The following is an 18,634-nucleotide window of genomic DNA, read 5'->3' as shown; positions in this document are numbered from 1 at the left end:
TCACAGAGATGGGAGCTGTGTCCCATCTCATGATAAAGAACAAACCTAGTTTGGCATTCCTTGGAGAAGTACTGACAAAACCTGAATTTAAGGTGCTTTGTGTTTTTCTCTTTTTGTTGGAAAAACAGGATATCAGTGGAGCATTTGTGTCAAGGGCCATGTGCTGAATGTTCCCTTTGACATTTCTAACAAAGCCCAGCAGAACTTGCCACAGTGTCCAAGGCATTCCTGACTTGTGCCACCCCTGGCTGTGCTCCTGCTCCCATTCCTGGAGGGGTTACAAGTCCTTGTTCATCAAGTGTTATTTACTTTGTGTGCAACAGGAGCTGTTGTTTCAGCAGCCTGGTCTAGTGAAAGGTGTCCCTGTCCATGGTAGGGGGTCAGAACTGGAGGGTCTTAAAAGGTCCCTTCCAACCCAGGCCCTTCTGGGATTCATGTTGAGAATATTTGGCAAATTATCAAAATCTCATCTTAGTTGCTACTGTGTTAATATTTGGTATTTTCCTTTAAAAGGCAGCCTGTCTTCTGCAGTCTTCCCTTCAAATCAGGTTGCTTAACAGCTTAAAGTCTTTAAAACATTGTGTGCCCATTTTGTTCTCTGGGATCATTCTATGCCTTCTGCTAAGCAGTAATTAAACAAACTGAAAATACAAGATTTTGTTTAAAATATTCACTCTTAACTGTGCGTCCTATGGGCTGGGCTCAGTTAATCTCTGGATTTCAGTGTAAAATATTATGGCATTTATCTGTAAAAATTATTTGTACTGCACAACACTCTCACTTGAGAAAATCCCCAGACCAAACCCTTTTTGTACCAGGTACATTCGTTTTCTGCTAGCAAAGAAAAAAAAAATCTTGAGAAACCACTAAGCAGCTGCAACCTTTCTCCAGACCTTATTTCCCTGATATTAGCTGAACTGTGCCTTGCACTTTATAGGAACAGGATGAAATCCCTGCTCTAAAGCAGGAGTCTGTGCTGTCTGTAAATGCTATTCAGCCCTTCCAGACCAGAAATTAACTGTGCCCCCACCATGAGAAAACGAGCAGGTCAAGGCACTTCTAGTGCTGTGCCCTGGCAGGTTATTAGGGTTTCACCTCAGGAAATCCAGCTTCAAATGCCACCTAACCTACCTTAGCTGGTCACTCAGGAGCATGCATGGAACAGACACAAAAAGTTAATAAAAATACACCAGGCACCCCCCACTGACAGCTATTTAATTACCAATCATTTGCTGCTCACACAGAGGAGCAGCGTGGTGTCCTCTCGGGTGCTTCATTAGTACCATCCAATTTTGGCTATGTCAAGGTTTATTTTCTGGTCAGTCCTTTAAGAATAGAAAAATCAAATATAATAAAAATACAACCTGTGGCGTTGTAACTGTCAGGGTAGCAGCTATTGCTGGACTGAAATCAGACCTTCCAGCCTGGTTTTCACATGTTTATAGTTTTTTTTGTTGTTGTTTCAAACTATTTTGATGCTAATAAGGAAATGTTAAAAAAAAAGAAAGAAAAATCAAATTGTGTTGTCCTGCAACAGAGTTTTGTGCTCAGGGCTTTGAGATGCTCTGTCATGACAGACCTGCAGGGAACCCCAGTCCTGCTCAAAGAATTAATCCCTCTCCTTTCATCCACAGCACAGCTCACCAATTTATGGGGTCTCTCAGTCAGCCCAAAGGTTGGTGAGCACTGAGGAGCATTACAAAAAGTGTTTGCAGCTGATTTAAGATGGGAGGGCGTCAGCTGTTATGCTGTGCTTCCTTCTATGCTCTAAATTTAAGGTTCCATTCTGTCCAGTGGAGTTCAAATAAGTAAAAACTGTTCTATGCTCAGAAAGAATGAAAGGGAGGGAGTCCTTAAAAAAATCTCATTGGAGCATGGAGCAGATTCTCAGGCTGCTTCTGCCATTAGATTCTTTGGTTTTCCTTGCTCAGCATGATAATTGCAACAGCTCCTGGATTTATGTACTAGAGGGGGATTAACACATGCTCATCACTATCATTCTGCAGGTGCAATTTATGTTTATCTTCCTCCTGCTGCTGGTCCCATCTATTGATTCCCAGCTGCTGCCTTTCTACCTAAGCCTTGGTGCAGAGGGAGATTGAGTCAAACACAAGGTCCCCACTGGATCTTTGGGAATGGCTCAAGGTGCTTGAAATTCCCTCAGCCACAGGACTGTGGGTCTGTGCTGGAGCCACAATCATCTGTCTCATCGCTCATTGCACCTGGCCAGCCTTGTCATGGACACTGAGTGACAATGGCAGTCCCCAGCAAACTGGGCACTGAGCTCTGGGCTGAATCTGTCCCCAGCTGCCTGTTTCGGGTGAGTTTTGCTGGGGAGAAACTGCGTGCAGAGTGGCGTTTGGGGGTTTTTTTAGGATATGTGTGTATGCCACTGCAATGCCTGCTGACCACTAAAAGCTCCAGATTTTTACAAGTTTTACTGAATATTGACCCTTCATTTCTGTGGCATGGAATGGTTTACTAGGTGATGCTATGTGCTGTCAACCAGTCCAGGTCACCAACAGCTTCAGTTGGCTTTACTCTCTTTTATCTTGCTCTGTTTCCAGCCAAGCCCTGGGAATAATTTTGGCATTTTGTTGTGGTCTAAGCTCAGGCTTTGCACCTACACACAGAAGCTCTGCTGCCAGTGCTGTCTGTTCTTCTAGGTCTTTCTTTCCAGAGGCTCTGGGACAAGTCTCAGGGCTCTCCTGAAAGCTCCACACTCCTGAGCTGCTGGAGAAGGCTCAGGTAGATATTCCTCTCTGCTGCTGGGTCCATTCCCAGGCTTGAGGAAGGACTGATCCCTGCTGAGGCTCAGAGTCTGAAGGAGAAGCTCTCAGCTGAGCTGGCTGCAGCACACAGAAGGTGTGTGATGGTGTTCACAGGGACCTTAGGATGAGGGAAGAGATGAGGATCTGACTCCATGTTTCAGAAGGCTTGATTTATTATTTTATGATATATATTGCATTAAAATTTTACTAAAAGAATAGAAGAAAGGATTTCTTCAGAGGGCTGGCTAAGAATAGAATAAGAAAGAATGATAACAAAGGCTTGTGGCTCAGACAGAGTCCGAACCAGCTGACTGTGATTGGCCATTAATTACATGCAACTAACATAGGCTAATCACAGATCCACCTGTTGCATTCCAGAGCAGCAGATAATCATTGTTTACATTTTGTTCCTGAGGCCTCTCAGCTTCTCAGGAGGAAAAATCCTAAAGAAAGGATTTTTCAGAAAAGATGTTTGTGACAAAGGTGTTCTTTGAGAGATGCCCATGCCTGGATCCCCCCTGCTCTGTGGGGCCGCTGCTGTGGCCTCTCAAGCTCTGCTCAGCCAGGTCAGAAAGGCACAGCACAGACAATGCTTTTCCATGTTTTTCTGCTTGGTTTTATCCAAGTTCCCTCAACAGAGCCATTTTTCAGCTGCTTATTCCCGCATCCTGTTTTAATTCTGTTCTGTGAGTCTTCTGGACCCAGTGCTGATCTGCATGTATGGCAGTAATTAAATAGGGATCATGGAGTAACTTCATTTGGATAATCTAGAGAAACAGTATTCAGAAGCATTTTTATACCCTGCTTTTTTATTAAGAATATGGGCTCATCAAAGCAAAGTGTTTGTGGGAAGACTTTTAAGAATAATTTTGTGGATCTGATTCTGATTAAAACTAGAGAGCTGGATCAACCTCCTGCATAACCAGCTGCTGGTATTTAAGGTGAAAGTCTTGGGTTCAATTTCCTCTTGAAGATCAGCAGACCAGGAACTTGGATTCAAAGCAAATTCTAAAATACAAATCCTTATCTTGCCTTATTTCATACTCTCACAAACCAAGCCTCATCTTTCCACAGCTTTTAAAGAAAAGCTTTGCTTGACCTAAAAATCAGCCATAGAGAGCTCCAAGAACCAGGTTGAAAAGTTAATTGCACCTTCTACACTGCACTGTAGCATTATTGATTAGAACACTTATTTAAAAAGTAGATTTTTTTACATACTTCTAAGCTTTATTGCCCAGATGGTGAGATTGCTTTCAAAAATCCCTAACCTTGAACTCCACTCATCAGTATAAATTCATTACCTGAGTTAATCTTGCTGTGTAGCAAGTAAGAAAAAGTCTACCCAGTATTATATTCCTAGAAGCATTTCCAATCTCACTTTGGCAAAACACTGTGGCTTTAAAGGGCTTGAAATTGTGTTGGAGTCTTGTTGCAGCTGAGATGGGAAGAACACAATCTATAATACTTTTCATTTGCTGTATCTACTAAAGTGTTCTGTACCTGGGGTTATTACTGGCATCTCTATAGTAAAGCAGCAGAGTATGTATCACCTTAGAGATGTAATTAGTGACCTACCCTTGTTTTTCATCTTTCATGATAAAGACAAATTCTAACTTTCTTTTCTATCTCTTTTCCCAAATTCAACCTGGCAGGCAAAGATTAATGACAGGAAATAACCCCAAGTGCCTTCCCTGGGGACTCCTGTGCCTTGGCTCCTGGCTTACAATCTCTTTTTCCTGCTTTAAGGTATGATTGAAAAAAGTCATTCAGTGGTAGTTTGTTAAATTTAGGAAGTTGAAAAGGCAGGATGTAGGGGGAAAGCAGTATCCAAAGCAAGTCATTAAATTCCACTGATTTCAGAAGCCAGAGCATCTTTTTGAGATATTTGCTGTGTTGTGCCCATTTTGGAGGAGACAAACACTTTAGTTAGGCCAGCTGTCAGGTTTAGTGGGGCTGAGCAGTGTATTACCACCCCTGCTCAGCACACAATGGTAACTCAGAGCTCAGCTGCAGATCATGTGTAAATGATGCCTTGCTACAGGGGTACCTTCACCCCTACAGATGTCACCATCTCTCAGGGCCTGGTGTGTCACCTTAACGTTTACCACAGCCAGTTCTGCTAATTGCATAACATTTAGCACAAGAATGTTGGCACAGCTGCCAACAGTGAGTTTGAAACTCTGAGAAACAGACATGGTGACCCTCTGCATCCCAGGTACTCTTCTTCCTTCCTAATAAATGGACTCAGAGACAAAAAAAATTCATATGAGCTCTTTATCAGGGTAGTCACAAAACAGCCACAATGACACATTCTTGGTTGTGAAGGCAAACAAATACAAGTGCTTTCCAGAAATCCATCTGTTTGGTGACTGTGGCAGAGCCTCCAAAGACAGAGAGCATCATTTCCCCCAGCCTTCATCCACAAGAAATGCAGCATCTCTCAAGGGGCCATTCCTAAGCAAGCACAGGCAACCCTGAAACATCAGTCAAAATTGCCACCTTCTAGAACAGTCATGAATATGAAATCAAGCTCTAAGATGAATGTATGGAAGTTGCCCCTCCTTGCTGAGTGCAATGAGCTTTCCCTCTGTGTGGAGTCTCTTTGGGTGGAATACATTTGTTTGCAGTGGTTTGGTTTTGTTAGTGCTGAGGAGTCAGCACAGGTCAGTGGGCAAACTGAATTGTCATCTGTGTGCCTGGAACAGAATTGTTCACCCTGTGCTCACCCCCAGGAGCCTGGGAAGGCAGAACCATGTTCTGAGCCCAGCCCATGCTCTCTTTGCAAAGCAAAGGGGCTCTCTGGGTGCTGTATGACCCCTGCAAGCACCTCCCCAGGAGCAGCCACTGCTCCTTGGCTTGTCCAACGCTTGTAGAACCACTTTGCACAGAGAAAGGATTTTTTTTTTTCACTTTTATGCTCTCTAACAGACATGAAAAGTGATTTCTGAGATTAATGCAGTATAAAATTTTAACTCACTTTGTATAACTTCCTTCTTTTTAGACAGGAAGGGTTTTTTCCTCATCTATATTATGACATGCTTTAGTAAAAGCAATCTTACTCTTTTTATCTTTGGCAGCTTGGGATGGGCATAATATTTACAAATGATGCCATGAACAAGTTATGCAAATCACCCAAATGAGAACCAGTAAGCTTTTATATCCTGCCAAACAATCGTGTATTGTAGAAATGCCACATTTTACAGTCAATTTGAGAAATGTTTTAGAGACTTTAAAATATTAGTGCCCTATTTTTCATATTGCTCAACATATTATAACAGGATTTGTTAGTACCATGAGTCCAAAAACATAAACCTTTGGAATATGACAGAAAAAATAACTGTAATAGATTTTAAAAACCTAAGTGACTTTGAAAAGCCTCTTGGAAGTTCATAATACTGTCAATTTTTTAAAGATCTTGTCTAAAATTGAAAACCTGTATGACTGCAGAGAGGCAATCTGTGCCTTTCTAACTAGTATAAAAATACCATTTCTTAGTGCATGTAAATGAGCCATTATAAAATAAATCAGCAAAAAAGTAATGGATTCTCTTAATGTATGAAGCTCTCCAAAGGGCTCATCTACACTGCAGAATTCACAAGTGTCTGAGCTGAGCTAAGGATCAGTGACTGCATGGCCACATTCACTGGTTTATAACGTTGTTCCGCAATCCCTTTGGCAGAGTCCTGGAAGTTTCTTTTTTAGGAGGTTCTGGCCACTCAAAGTGGGGCTCCTGGGAGTCACAAATCCCAAGGAGATCTGCAAGACCCTCCTTTCCTAACTCAGTGTGGGGCTGCTGGTGAAAAATGAGCTGAACTAATTCAGCCTGTCAGCTGCTCTGCCATAACCAGCTCCTTTTTAAATGATTTATCTAAATTTGAAGACATTATTGAATTATTTGTAAGTTTTAATATTTTTTTCATCTTAAAAGGGGCATGTGGATTCTTGTTTGAAAAATAACAGAAGTTTTCCCTTGAAAAGGAAATTGCCAGACACTGTAGTAACCCACACAACTTTTCTTCCCAAGTGAAACAAAGGAACATCTTAGAGGGGAATAAGGAGCAAATATCACAACAATAAATTTGTGAGAACTACAAAATGATAACTTTTTAAAATGTGCTGTTGAGGGTTTTTTTCCAAGCAAAAATGTTTTCATGCCATATTACATCTGAAATCCTTACAACGGCTTTCCACCTTCCCTGTATAGACCTGAGAGAAAGGGCTTATTTTTTCAAAGCTCTTCTAAATCTCCATCTCCCTGCCTCACTTTATTTAAAAGGTTACAGAGCTCCAGTGCCTTTTGCCTGGTGTTCGTGCCTGCATTTTACTGGTGTTTATGTGCTGTGCCCACTGCTCTGGGTCTGCAGAAGGCTGGTGGTGTGGGGCTTTTTTGGGGAGCTGTTTACTGCTGGACAAGGGCAGGCTGGGGCTTTTCTAACTTGGTTTTCCACTTAAGTCTTTTTATTAAAGACTCACAACAATTTTCTTTTTGATGGAGGCTGTGACAGAAGCACCTGGGCTGGATGAAGCCAGGCCAGGCCCTGCCAGGGAGGACAAGAGGGGACATTTCAGAGGTAAAAATAAATGCACAGGGTGAAGTGTGAGATAGGGACAGGGGGGTGCATTGCTGTACAAACCTTTGTGTAGTACAATTAAATATTGTACATCCTTGTACCTGAGGAACCACAGGGCCTCTGCAGCTGAGTCTTCTGCTCTTTTCCCATTTATAAAATATTCTCCTACATTGCTGCAGAGTGTTGGGTGTTCCCAATCCAGCTGAGATCCCCCTCCTGCCACACTTGTGCCGTCACTTTGTGTTTTAGGCCCAAGAGTTGGGGCTGAGTGGGAACTTTACCCCTCTCTGAAGCATCCCACAAGTTTTTGGCATTGAGAAAGGAACTCTTACACTGAGCTGTGCTGGCAGTGCAGTGTTGTGAGCTATTTCACCAGTGCCGTGGCATGTGCAATATATATTGTGCATGTTGCAGCAACAGGAGGGATGATGAATGGGTTATGTGTACCCTGCTTTCTGCTGCTGTTGATAAGTGACTGATAAAGCTGACAAATAGCTGGATTAAGTAAACAGAGCCTACATAACTCATTCAAAGGGAATAACTGTTTACAAATTATCAATTGTTATCTCCACAGTTTTGAGTTAGGGATGATGGATTCTGTTCCTGTGTAGAAATAATGGGCTGGTGATGTGTATCAGGTATGTGAGCAGTAAAATTGGCCATCTGACAGTGCTCATCCTCAGTACAGGGACTGGCAAGAAAGTGAAAAAAAAATGTTGCCTGGAGAAAGTAGAGCAATTTTTGTCTCCGTTAAAGAACAGGGATTTGAATACCACAGAGGCTTCGAGATTTGGCTCCTAAATACAATCAGAATAATTTTTAGCCTTGTTTAGAAGCTATTGTAACTAGTTTCTACTCAAGGGCCAATTTCCATCTCATTCCCATGAGCAGTGTTTGCAGAAAATGTAGAATGCATATCTTTTATTAGAACAGGAAGAACTGCCTGCTAATATAATGCCACTTCATTTCATAATTCACTGCAGGATGAGAATGGGATTTCAGAGCTGCTGATGTTTTAATCTCATGTTTCCTTGTCCAAAGTAAAAAGCTGTGCATGAACCATGTCAAGTTAAACAGATTTAGTTCCTCGATGGCTGTGTTGTATTTCTAGCACGTGTTAAAGGTGGGGAAGTGCTTGTGCTCAGCTCTCTATGATCAAGTGCTTGCTTTTAATTTAGTGACTCTTCCCTGCAGCATCCTGATAACAAAACGTGGCTTCAGATTGCTGAGATAACGCTGAGTGCCGACTGCACATCAGAGAGGGAATAACTTGGCTGGAAGAGGCTGGATTGATCCGCAGGGAAAAATGTTCTGAGCGGGGCTGGGAGCGCTGGCACATCGCAAACCCCAGCACACCCCGGCCAGAGGGGGCCGGGACTGCGGGGATGCCCGGGAGCTGCCGGCCTGGGCGCGCTCCCTCCGGGGGTTTGGCACCCTCTGCTGTCCAAAAAACCCCAGAACACCCCGGGAACCGGGCCGCACGGGGATGTAAAGGAGCAAATCAAACTCTTGACGGAGTAATTTTGGTGATCAGCCCCCCACACTCTTTCTTGCTGCAGCAAGTACTGAATGTCCACTGAAAAACGGGGGGGGGGGGGGGGGGAATATTTTCCTGCTTCTTTTCCTCCTACAATAGTAATTGCATAATTACATTGGCTCTGTTTCTCATAAATGAGGCTACCAAGTCTTGGCTCCTGAATCCACTGCAAGGCTTCCTGACCATTCAGGCTGGATGCAAATACAGCACAAAGGCTGATGCTGGAGGAGTCTCAGATATGCTGAGGGAGGCTTTTTCTGCCTCAGCAAGGGCTCTGCACAATTATCACCGAGTCAAAGCCACCCCAGCATAGTAGAAACAAGCAGGTTCCTGCCTAACATCTGGCATGGCTGTTCTTGCTGCACGAGCATCTTGTGCTGCAGCTGAGAGTGCTGAAAATTGCCTATGACACCTTATGCATGTTTTAGCTATTTAGTTAAATGTTTATTCACTCCAGGTTTTTTTGGTAGCAATTAACAAATGCTTTCCTTGACAGAGACACACAGAGCTTCACTCCTGCAACAGAAACGTGGGACACCTGGCTCTGCAGGAAGGGGAATTCAAACCTAGGAACTCTGGAAAACAGGAGGCCTGTTTCTATTGTGTGATTACCTCCACTGAATACCTCCTATATTTGATTGACAAGGTAAGAAATATTCTGTGTAGTAGGCGTGGGAGCCTGTAAGGAAATAGCCCCTGTTTGTCCCTTCTGTATTTCACATTTTGGATCTGTGCTTGCACACTGTATTCAAGCTAAAAAATAGGAATTCATCACCCAGATCTGCAAAGCACACAGTGCCAGTTTTCCCTTAACAGGACTCCAGAAATCCAAAGCTATGCTTCCCAGTGGAGGCTCTTCAATGGCTGTGGCTGTTAAATGTTTTCAGTTCCATCTTTATCAATTTCCAGTTTTCTGTGGCTTCAAGTATGAAATCCATAGCAAAAGCAGGACAAAGCACTGTTCGTCTGAGGGCACAGATCCTCACAGGCATTGCTGCATTCCTTCCTGGCTTAGCTGGAATTCTGAGCCATGTTCCTCATGCTAAACTGGGCTCTAGAAGACCCCCACAGTCCAGGGCAACAAGCACAAGTGCCTGTGTGGGGCACGTGCCATGATTTTGTCCAGGATGGGCAGTGCTTCATCCTTCACCCTTGTCCAGCAGTAAATAGTTCACCCAAAAAGCCCCACGGCACCACCTGTGTGCCCTGGAGCTGGGGGTGTTGGGTACAAGTTCAGCCAGGAGCTCCTGTGCCTGCTGATGTCCACTCCATCCCCAGGGGAAAGTCACTTGGGGAATGCAGCTTTAGGGTAAATTGCCACTTGTTTCTCCTGCATTTCACTTCACTCCAGCAGGCTCGATGCTGCTTCCTTAACAAAGGATTAAATCCTTAAATGGATTTACTAATCAACTGCTTTTCTTTCCATACCCACTCTGCTTCTCCTCGCATCTTCTCAGACCTGGGAGGATAACTAAAGGCTCAGAATGCTCATACTCGTTTCTATTATAAGAAGAAGAAAATACACTGATTCTAAGAAATTCCACTTTTGGAAATAGCTTTGGTTTTTTTGCTGCAAGAGCCATGGTGTTCTAAATAGACTGCAGCTCTTCACATTCAGTCTCAATAGAAAATAAAATGGAGGAAGTGCAGAAGGCAGCACTGGCATGATTTGCATACAGGCTTTGAAAACAAGCCTCGGATAGAGGCAACTGAAAACCAGCTTTATATCAGGCTCTTGCTGCAACAGTGCTCAAGTCAAAGAAAGAAAAGCTGACCTTGTGGCAAAACAACCCTCACTCTGGTGTATATCTGACACAAACAAAAAAAGATAAGACACTACACTGTTATTTTAAGGAGGACACAGAATTAGAAACTTGAGTGGTGGGAAAACACTAAATAAAACCCAGAATCCTAATTTGAGATCTCTAGTGAGTGGAAGCCAAGGTACCTCGTGCTGCCTGTGCACAGGGCAGTCTGCTGCTGAGCTATATATTCAACCACAGAATGGTTTCCCCAAGCATCAGCCAAGACATTGTTTTTATTGATTTATTTTGCTATCTTCCCACTGCAGTGATAGGATGACAAAAGAACCACCTGTGGGTATCCTAATATATCTAATGCCAGCAGATTTTCAGGTTGAATAAAAACAATAAATCTTTCTAGGCACAAAGGGGAAACTGTGAGGTAAGTTAATTTGGGAAACTAAAGAGCATGATTTAGGAATATTGGGTTTGTTAGAATGGATCAGACCAGTCCTCCTGGTTTACTGTCTTCTCCTCAGAGATAGATCCTTAGAGAAGACACAAAAGGACACAAAATATGGCCCAAAATAGTCAAATGTTCAAAGACGCTTCCAGGGACTGGCCTGCTTTCTGACAGTGCAGCAGTAATTGTTACACCAGTGAGCAAAGGGTCTGAATCTCACTGTATTATGCACATTACAAGCTCCAAAAATTGGCTAGAATTTCCTAAGGAACCCAGGCACAATCAGCTCATGGCTGTGCTGATCTCTGCCGCTCTTGTGGGACACAGCCTGGATTTTCCCTAGGGCAGTACAGTTAGATTTGTTGTACAACTTCCTCTTAAATTAAGGGAGAAAATGAATAAACATGTAAACCTGTTCAGCCACGTAATATATTCACAAATCAAGGCTAAAACAGTAGTTAGGCAAAGATGGTGTTGAGTCTAGCACACCAGAAAACAAAGTTCTCTTTCTCCTCTGTTCTTCCAGTGGGGTTTCCTGTCTCCTCACTGCCATGAACAGGCTGAACTTGTCTTGTGGGGTGCTCCTAAAAATACATATAAAGCCTTCATGGTAACACAAGGTTTCTTGGATACCATCTATTTCAAAACAGTAATTTTACACTCTCTTGAGCTTTCTGCTAGTTAAAGCTTCCAGAATAACACATCCCTGATTCTGCACCACTCTGCTTTCCCCAAAGCAGGTCCAGCATGGGCAGGAGTGGCTGAAGATCCCCACAAGTGCTGCTTTGCTGATAAATCCTAGCCCTGACCCATTCTTGGCAGTGCATCTGAAAGGTTAGTTTTTGTTTTATTCCTGGCTTCTGCATCATAGTTGTTCAAATTTTGAGTCTGACTTAGGAAATCTAGGTAATTTTATTCATCCTGATGTTGGATTTTTGATAATTATACTACAACATGGTACATATACATGAGCACTGCTATATATGTAGCTCAAGAATGCAGTTTTGAATGATATAAAAAATTGTGTAATATATTTACACTTCTTAAGACTATTTAAAGGAGCATAAATAAAGGCAGTGTATCTGCCCCTTAAACCCCAGATATCAGTGGTGGTTGCCTCTGTAAGGCCAAGGCATTAATACACACCTGCCAAATTCAGACCCGCACCCTTCTCAGACACAGGGAAAAAATTACAATTGAAGTGAAGGAATAAGAACTCCAGAGATATTTCAAAGCAAGCCAATAAATGGGAAAAGCCTGAAACTGACACTCACCAATAACAGGATTCTTAAAGCCTCAAATTCAATAAACCCACAAACCAAAAGAAATTAAGCAGGCTGTGTCACTTCAGGACATCATGCTATGGGATTTTAACAAGATTCATGGGTATTAAAAAGTAATGGCATAAATTGGGTATTTAAAGTCAGTATTGATTTGTTGCCAGATTCTGCATATCAACAATTGCACTTGAGTGTCCATTTACTTTGCTCAGAAATAAATATTCCTGCCCAGCTGCATGTGCTAGTTGGAAGAGAATCAGTTTTCACCACTGGCAAAGGGACAGGTTGTTATCTCAAGCCACATGGTTCATTGATTTAGCTGTGGTGGAGTAAATACAAAAATGTATAGGAATGCTGTCAAAATCATTCATTTAAAAGCTTTTTTTGGAAGAAGAATGATAGCACATTCCCAGGTAAGAATGCAAGAGGCTTTCTGAGTATTTGGACTTATTAACTGGTTGAGGTAAATTATCTCCATTTGATGTTTCTGGCTGGCAGAGTTAATTTATTTGTACAAAAGTATTTAATGATGCAGGGAGATTGTTATTGGTGGTTTAATTATTGTTTTGATCAGAGCTTCTGTATGGGTGGTAGTACTCCTAATAAGATAATCATACTTTTTCATCTGTTAATGAGTCTTTGGAGTATTCCCAACACAGTTTTAAGTCTTAGTTGTTTTCCCGCTCTTGGCTTAATTTCTGTGTTTCATTTGGCTTGCATAATGAAACAAGATGGGCTGCTTTACTGCTCTTTATAATAGGTCTTCCTAATATGGTTTTCTGTGCTTAGGCTGATCAGGATTTTCCAAAACTACATAAATGTTTTTAATCTGGGGGGAAAAAAATCACTTTGCCTGTAAAATGAAAGCAGTAAATTGGGTTTTTGTTCTCAGGTAAATGATAATATTGTTCTTGCACAATCTCCTAGTAGTATCTGAATTTTATCACTAAAAAGCATGTTGTCTGCCTCTCTTTCCCATCTATATCACTTTAAACCCCCCTAAAGAATTCCCTGTATCTCTTCCTGCAAATACTTACTAAGCACTTGATGAGATCATAGTGAAATACAGTGGAAATATTGACAATATGGGCAGTATTTGAAAATTACCAGTGGGAAGGGCATGGCCTGACTGAAGTCCAGGGTACTTCAGCAATGTTGATGTAAACCATCTTTACAGAGGTTAATTTTAATTGTATGAGAAGCTGGGAAGTGGGTAGGAATGTTAAGAGGACAGCCATAAAAGAGCACAGTTAATATCATGTCAACAGAGGAGCTTTGTTTTTCTCTAAAGGTGACTATTCTAGTTGTCATAGTATCTTCTTTATGGAGCATTCCTATACTCAGCTTTTCTCAGTTGTGTGACTACAACTTTCCCTCTGTTTCATTTTTATTCTGAATTTCCTGGGCCTGGCTCTCCTTGTTTTGCAGCCCACCTTGGTTCTGTTGCAGTAATGTGCCCACAGGGACAGCCCACACTGCAGAGATATAAAACCATGGGCACATGAAAAAGCAAGTGGTGCCTAAATGTTCATGTGTTCTGCCTGCCACAAGCACAAACAATATTTCAGTCCTCTATGACAGTTATACAGGTGCCTGCTACTAAAATTGTACTAGAAGAAGGGGACAGAAAATACCTTTTTCTCCTCTGGAACTTTCTCATCCTCTTGATGCCAAGGAAAAAAGAAATGTGTTTAAGCAGTAACAGAAGTGCTCCCAGTCCAGCTTTACCTTCAGAGCTGGGTGATGGCTTTTTGTAAGGTCATTGTTAGGGTCTCTTTGGGATTGTTTCACTGTTTCTTATAGGCTGGGGTGTTTCTCTTGTGCCATCTCACAGAACTTCCAGAGGCAACAGGAGATGCACAGAGAACTAGGAAAAGATCTTTTTTACCAAAAAAGAAAAAGAAGACTGGAAGGAACTAGATTAGGGAGGAATAGAGCTTCTTGTATTTTTATCAGGTATCACAGATCTTCAGAGTTAGCAGTAATTTCCTATTTGGTACTCAGTGAGCTGGGGAAAGGGCATCGAGCATGCCTGCCTATAATTTAGGAAAAGTGCAAGATTACTCATAGTTTCTCCCCTCATCTTTCCCAGGCTTTAGCCTGAGAAATTTATTCCTCTCTGTTGTGACCTGTGTGATGTGCCTTACACATGCAAAGTCTTCAATTGTGCTAAAAATTTAAAAATTATGAGGATTTTCATAGTATGGAAACTATCCTAATATCTTAATTACTGACACGAACCTGGGGAACACAGCTAATGCTGGGCCTCATATACAGGGAGCTGTTGCACAAGTAGAAATTATATGTAAAATATATGAATCATATGTAAAATGAACAGCACCATGACTGCTAAAGATCAGGTTTCTTCTGTGAATTTATTCTTCTTGTAGTTTTGGGAATTAATCTGAAATGTAAAATGAATCAAACAACCCAAGTGAGGTACAATAGATGCTAATAGGAAATAATAAAATAGGATGTACAGCAGTCAGGAGAAATAAGAAGCAAAAATGCAGGTGGAAAAAGCAGTCAAACATAAAAGATGCTCAGAAGAGGAACAGAGAAAGGTGGAAGATGGGTGTCCGTGCTGCAGAGACCAGCCTACAGAAGCTTTGCTGCTGCTGCCAGCTGAATGTCTAACTAAAGGCCCAGTAGCCTCTTTCTTTGTCATTTAGCTAAAATCACTGAAATGGTGTGCACTGAAGCTTTCTTGAGCCAAGTCTAAAGTCTGTAAACCACAAAGCAGGCAGCTGGGGAAGGGAAGGCATGGAGCACATCACTTGGATCTGTTTCTTCCCCTCATCCTGAACCTGCTCAAGCATATCTGTATGCCAACAAAATGCCTTTGAAAGAGAGCTGTCTCTAATATTTGAAAGAAGGTGTTGCCTCAGTAACTATTAACATCCCCAGTGTCCACACCATGCCCTGCTGGCACAACTGGCACCTGCTGCTAATGGCAGGGGCATCTTTAACCAGACCTCTGAAGGGACTGGATGGTCTGATCTGCACCACCTCATGTGCCACCAGCAACAGCAAAGGGAAGAGTCAAGTGGCTCTTCCTTGGTGCCTGCATTAGGGTTCCTTTGAGGATGAACTGGTTGTCCTTCACAGGGCTGGCAGCTGAGCCTTTCACCAGCACTACAACTGCCATAATTTTCAGGCCAGCCAAAGTTTGAAAACAGGAAGAGCAAAGGACAAGTCCAGGGATGTCACTCAGTAACCCACAGGTTATCCTTTGGGTTAGCCTTAGTCTGATCCACTGGCCACAGAAATGGAAACTGCACATCGCTGGTTATTATCCCAGAAGTACAAACTGTGGAGACCACTGAAGATTAAATAGCCCTTGGCAAATGTTCTTTAACACTGCAGTAGAATAATATACATTCTGGAAGAAGACATGGAGTTCTAAGCTAACAGCATTTGCTGAGGAAGCCCCTGTAGTTACGGAAAACTTCACGAGCTCAAGCCACTGTGTCCTGCTGTCTGTGGAGAGTCACTGACTGGGCTTGGTCTCAGCTCAGCCTTGGGCATCCTGGGCAATGCTGCTTTGCCCTGCAGCTCTTGTAAGGGCCCACAAACACCACCTTCTGCCCCATTAATGGGCTGGGCTGCAGATGAAGGTCACAAGGGGTCTAAAGATTTCAGAAGCACTCTTGGATTTCCTATGTATGACAAAAATAGTAATTCCAGTAAGACAAATACATGTTCTTCATACACCTCACAGCCTTTACTCAACCAAATCTACCCTATAAGTAAGGACAAAAGATTTTAACCAACCTGTAAGTAATTTGAATGAATATATCTGTAACTCAAAGCAGACACAGTGCTCCTGGAAATTAATTATCCCCCCTTCACTGAAGGGGAATGCTCTGTTCCAGGAGTTTCATTTGAGTACAAGCACAGAGCTGCAAACCCACACCAGCCCTGTTCTCAGTGCAGGGATGTACAGCTTGAGCCTGCTGCTTGTGCACAAAAATGTTCAGAGGGACTTCCTGGCACTTGCAGCCTATAGGAGTGTGGTGCTAATTAATGTAGCAAAACAAAGGCAAACTGAGTGTTTCACTGAAAGGAGCAGAAAGCCCTGCTCAGGGAAACTGGCTGCACTTGAACCTGGGCACTGATTTCTAATGCTGTTCACACAGCTTGAACACTTCAGCTTCAAAACAGGTCTCTCCTAATATAAGAGAACAACTGAAGGAAAAGGTGGTGTGGTGCTAACAATATATGTGACTTACTGGATCAATTCAAGAAAATTTGGAATTCCTCATTAATCACTTAATGTAACCAAAGAAAATTAGTTTTTAATGATTAGGAGGTTCCTAAAGACACGTGGCTTATTTTCCATGAAGCATTCCAGTTTCATTTTGTAGAAGAAATGGCCTATCACAGTCTGCACCAAAACAGAAACAAGTACCAAAACAGTGAGAGGTTGTAGAGAAACAGGTGGACCATTGTGGTTCTTGGAGATTCATGTGTTACCAGGGACAGCTTTGGTTGAAGAAATGGGACATACTGAGGAATTTCTAGGCATTTCACAGAAGCCCAGGAGCAGGCTGCTTTACAGGGACAACATTTGCCACCTTCCTATGTGGCCAAAACTGTGGACAGGTTGCAAAGTGAGCTGCTGGAAAAGGTGAAACCTCTGAGCAGGCTGAATGGCAAATAATCTTAAAAAATAGGACATGATGCATATTTTTAAGGCATAGAATCTTAAACTGCTCTAGCACAATTGATCTATTGCCTGGAGTACCAGAAATGGGTTGGAATGTAATAGCAAGAAGTCATGCACTTAAAGATTAATTAGAGTAACTGCAAGTGAGCTCAGAGGTTCATCAAATGTGAGACTACAAGAGGAGGAATCCAGGTATGTTATTGGTTGTAGGATAACTATGATGCCACTGTAATGTGGTCTTAAAAATGCTAATGTATTCTGGGATGCACTGAGTGAGGTATTTTCAGGAGACGGTGAGATATTAATATCGTGGTACAAGGCAGTTGTTAAGACCTTGTTTAGAACACTGCACACAGGGTAGAAAGTATAAAAGGACACTGGAGGAGTGGAAAACCTATTTGGAGAGAAGATTAAAAGCAAAGCAGAAAGACTGAGAATGAATGATCTAATTGCTATTTATAGGGACATTTTAGGTAAGTATCAGAGAAGCAAAGTTATTTAATTCAAAGGGCAAAATAGTAAAGACCTAATGGATATAAATTGGCAGTGAATACATTTACCCTGGAAATTAGAAAGTTTCTAGTTTCAGAAGAGTGGATGCTAGAAAAGCCTTGAAGATAAAAGTAAGGCACCTTGGCTGTCTGATGGCAGCTTAGTTACCCAGTTCATCCTCCAAACTGGATAATAAAATGGTATTGGGTTTCTCACAAATTGCGATTCCTGCAAAGAGGATATAAAGAGATTTAATCCCTGTGTGATGAAATGTGTATTTGCAATGTGTTAGCCCCGTGTTTCAGGAGTTTGCCAACGTGCCAGAAGGTCCAGCAAGATTGCACTTTCTTTCCGTGTCTTTTTAACCACCAAATCACCAGAGATGACACAAAGTTAACGTGTCATGGAGCTGGCCAGGCGAAGGTTCTGTAAACAGCTGTCCCTCTGTGAGTGACGATTCATAGGACATAGAAGATCGTTTAGATGTTTCACGGATCAGACTGGTGGGTCACGTTTCTTTCTCTACGCAGTTGTGGGTAGCAAGGACTCATTTCCAGGATCGCAGAGCAGTCTGAAAGGGCGTGCTGCTTGCTCTTGCCAGCCTGGGAAGTTTGTGATACTTGACTTTTGAGGTTTTCTTCCTGTTGCACACCAGTTTGGGGCTTTTGCAGAACAAGTCCTCAGTTTCTTAGCGGCTGTGCTTAGGGGAGGGGGTGGCTGCCGTGCCTGGCGGTGGCCGCGGAGATGTTCCGGGGGACTCCCGGAGCCCGGCCGGGCTGGCCCGGGGCTGCCTGGAGCGGCGCTCGGTTATGCAGGCGGTCTGCCGGGACTCAATTAGGCGGTGCGGCAGCGCTTTCGTTTGAATAGTGAATAGCGCGGTGCCGGGCCGGGAGCGCTCGGCGGGGCCCTGCGGATCGGCATGGCGAGACCCCCCTCTAGCGGAGGGCCCGGGCTTCGTCCGCCCCTCGGCGGGAACGGCAGCGGGAGCGGGCGGGCCGGCGCTCCGGGAAACGGAACCGCGGGCAAGAAGCGCTCCAGCCCCGCGGGGGCCGGCCTTGGGCAGCGCCGCGGCCGCTGCGAGCCCCGGGGCGGCTTCGCTGGGGGCGGGC

The 18,634-nt window shown here is 43.1% G+C and overlaps 1 protein-coding gene across 2 annotated transcripts in view; it reads left to right on the top strand.

Annotated features, from left to right (window-relative positions):
• Positions 1 to 2,277: 2,277 nt before the first annotated feature.
• The window catches only part of SFMBT1 (Scm like with four mbt domains 1), a 90,352-nt gene continuing 73,995 nt past the window's right edge, over positions 2,278 to 18,634 (top strand). The window contains exons 1-5 of one of the 2 annotated variants that reach the window (XM_026792440.2): positions 2,278 to 2,320; positions 4,424 to 4,517; positions 7,267 to 7,342; positions 9,376 to 9,525; positions 11,825 to 11,918. The gene's annotated coding sequence lies outside the window, so the exon portion shown is untranslated. Of the gene's footprint in view, positions 2,321 to 4,423; positions 4,518 to 7,266; positions 7,343 to 9,333; positions 9,526 to 11,821; positions 11,919 to 18,634 lie in introns of those variants that run through there. The other variant, XM_026792441.2, reaches the window with a different exon arrangement.

The sequence above is a fragment of the Zonotrichia albicollis genome, chromosome 12 (genome assembly GCF_047830755.1).
Source record: "Zonotrichia albicollis isolate bZonAlb1 chromosome 12, bZonAlb1.hap1, whole genome shotgun sequence".
In the NCBI taxonomy this organism is placed as follows: domain Eukaryota; kingdom Metazoa; phylum Chordata; class Aves; order Passeriformes; family Passerellidae; genus Zonotrichia; species Zonotrichia albicollis.
The sequence above is the reverse complement of the archived record's forward strand: the minus strand, read 5'-3'. Positions and strand labels throughout refer to the sequence as shown.